Source organism: Crassostrea angulata, chromosome 4, assembly GCF_025612915.1.
Source record: "Crassostrea angulata isolate pt1a10 chromosome 4, ASM2561291v2, whole genome shotgun sequence".
NCBI classification, from domain to species: domain Eukaryota; kingdom Metazoa; phylum Mollusca; class Bivalvia; order Ostreida; family Ostreidae; genus Magallana; species Magallana angulata.
In genome coordinates, this window is record NC_069114.1 from 22,853,814 (window position 1) to 22,857,000 (window position 3,187).

The 3,187-nt window shown below is 33.3% G+C and overlaps 1 long non-coding RNA gene across 1 annotated transcript; it reads left to right on the forward strand.

The window, feature by feature from the left end:
* The first annotated feature begins 965 nt into the window (after positions 1 to 965).
* LOC128182530 (uncharacterized) lies at positions 966 to 1,706 on the forward strand. The gene is made up of 2 exons (XR_008243428.1): positions 966 to 1,129; positions 1,403 to 1,706. It is a non-coding gene; the product is annotated as an uncharacterized LOC128182530 (long non-coding RNA).
* Positions 1,707 to 3,187: the final 1,481 nt, after the last annotated feature.

The following is a 3,187-nucleotide window of genomic DNA, read 5'->3' on the forward strand; positions in this document are numbered from 1 at the left end:
CCTGTGGTCTCTATGGCTGAGACCACGTCCTTCAGAATGCATTTTCCTGTCTTGCTGATCTGTGTTCTTGTTTGACTTCTCAAATACTTGGAGGGCTGCCTCTTTTTACCCCATCCCCTATGGCCAGGACCTCTGCGACGCCCATCCTTGGCTTTGAATTGCACACTCTTACTTTTGCTCTGTCCCTTCATTTTCTAATTTGCTGCTTGCTTTCTGGTAATACTCAGTAGAATGTCCTGTGGTCAAGCATTCAGCAGCTTTTATTTGTTGTCAGGATCTTATGAATTGACCATGACTAATTTATGTTTCTTCAGCCTCCAGTGCTTGGCTCTTGTGTGAGTACCATGCCAAATTGGACCTTCATGGTTTATTAGAGTGGCAGATCCTTAATGCCTTTGCAGTAAAATGGAAGCCAAGGTATTTATCTTTGTTTAAATTCATGTTTTGAATTAAAAACACAACACACTGTTTTGGTTTAATAAATCTATTTCATAATTTTATCATATCATAAGCAATATTTACACAATGAAATGTTAAAAAAATGCATACACTGCTCAAAGAATATCACATGAAACACAGGCAAATGCAAGTCTAATATCTCAACAACAATCTGTGAAAATTCATACTCTTTCATAAAGTACAAGTTATTAAATTCATAAATTTACAAACACTTATGCAATGCTTAAAAAATGTCCACTTGACCACTACTCACTTCAAAACAAACACATTTTTCATTTGGCCTGTAGTGCTTTGTTAGCCTTCAAAGCAAAAATTCATATACAATATCACTTACAGATATGTTTCAAGTTCCTAAAACAGCATTTTATAAAATTCTTAAAAAAATCTTTATTTTGTTGCAGGTATCACAACACTATTTCTCTGAAGGTTCACGTCAAAACATGGCGGACAGAATATAGAACCCAGTTTTTCCCTTTGATTTGAGGGTTTTTCCTAAGAGGTGGGTGCCCAATTTTTTTATGAGGTGTAAATTCAAGTATTTTACTTCAGATAATATGCTTAAAAAAAATTGAGGAGGCCAAGAAATGTTTTTAATTTTTTGGCTCCAGGCATGGTTTTCAAGCACCTGCTTGACTTAGATGTAAACAAAGTCTCACGCCTTTGTGGATGGGTAGGTATTTTTTTGGTACTGAAATGTACAGTAAGAATAGTACTTTAACATGTGAAAAGGAAACGTCTGGGAAGTTTGTTGTACCTGAGTGAGAGCAGTCTAAAGGTGAGTGGGTTTGGTAAGATTATATAGGGGAATTTAATAGTGTTGTGCAACCTGAATTACACTGCATGGTCAGTGTATTTTTTCCAGAAATACTATGCATATGTTAATGTAAACACAGCTATTACTAGTACATGTATGTAAACACAGCTAATTTTTTTTTTATTTCAGCTCAAAACAGACTCTTGTTACCACATGGCACCACATGGCTTTTACCTGTTGATTCTTGTGGGTCAGCTCTTGAGATTAACCTGTCACCTCTATCCACATGCATATTCCTTGTGTTCTACAGACTATTTAGTGGTAATTCAAATTAAATCGGATAACGCATGAACAATAATCGAACTTGAAGAAAGCATTATGCCATGTTGTGGTTTGAGTTTGATAAGAAATTATGAAAAACAAAATTAAGGCTGTTTAAAGAAATTCATAATTGTTGTGAAAATTTGTTTTTCAATAAAAGTATGCAATTATGTTTCCTTTATTTTTTATTTTATAAAGATATTAAGATGTGTTTACGTAATTGAAAAATCAACCCCCCCCCTCTCTATCCAATTGTTTGCATTAAGATTAAATGTAGGATATGTAAATGTACATTTGACTTTGAAATAACATCTGCTATGATCATTACTTTTGAAATGAACCAGAAAGAACCTATTTCTATCTTTCTAAGGTATATATGCATAAAAAAAAGTAGAAAAACATGTCAAATTTGAACATCAACTCTGTCTCCAGCTACCTGGTTGTGTTTGAATTTAATTTTAATTTAAGGCAGATGTCTAACTTGTAGGTTGTAACTTACTGTTTTAGCATGGTTAGAAGGAGACTAGAAATCAGAATAGATTAGATATTCACTAAATATGATTGTTAGCTTACTTTTTTTCATGAAAACAAGAGATCACAAGCAGGACAGCTGTCTATTTGTTAATTAAAATGGTACAAATCATACAATAAACAAATAAAGATCAAATTTTAGAATCATTGATGATTGTTTTCAAATATGTGTGAGAAATGACTCAAGGAAATTGCCACAAGTTTCATAAAATTAGGTAAAACATTTCAAACCATGACTTTTTATGAAAATCAAAAGATCAGGTGTTGGGGGAGGGGGGAGGGTATACATGTAAGGGTATTTCTAAGTGATGTGAAGCTTTTATCATGATTATATCATGTAGATGTATGTCGTATCGAATAAGGTTTCTTTTTAAAGGTGGTTGAACAACAATTGACCTCTAAAAGGTCAGATAAAGATGTTTTACTATGGAGAATACTGTAAATCTGTGTTTACTAATGGAAATTGGAAATGGTGGGTTCACTAAATGGCCATATGTTTATTAAACCTCAATGGAATTGGCAATATGTGGTATTCTTTTTCTAAGAATTGCATTAACTTTCTTTTTCTAAAACAAACCGTCTTTTCATAAAATGTTAGTTTACTAAGTTAAAGGTACAAGGAACAGTTTTCGATAAAATACTGTCAATATTTCGGTAAAATTGAGAGTGACCGTACTTGAAGGTTAATCAGTGTTGCGTAGATTCATGGAATGAATTTTAATGCTTATCAATAGTTAGAGGGATGTCTCTTGTTAGAATTGGTAAGCTATATTACGGCCCCTAACTTTAAGTACATGAGAAGCATGCAGTAATAAATTGTGAAACTTGCGGCTATGACTGTTGTGTTAATTGTCTTTACACAGTGAAATTGAAGGTTACAAAGGAGAGGTTATATAACACGAAATGTAGGTGGATGGGATATTATATGCCTATTTAGTTTTTACTGGGTATGAGGACAATAGCAAGTTTATTGTCCCCCAAGACCATAACTATTTCATGAGGCAAAGCCAAGGGAAATAGTTGCTGTGGAGTGGGACAATAAACTTGCTATTGTCTGAATAGTCAGTTGATTGGTATTTTATTATACCGAAGAAAACTTTATTTATTTCTTAATGATAAACA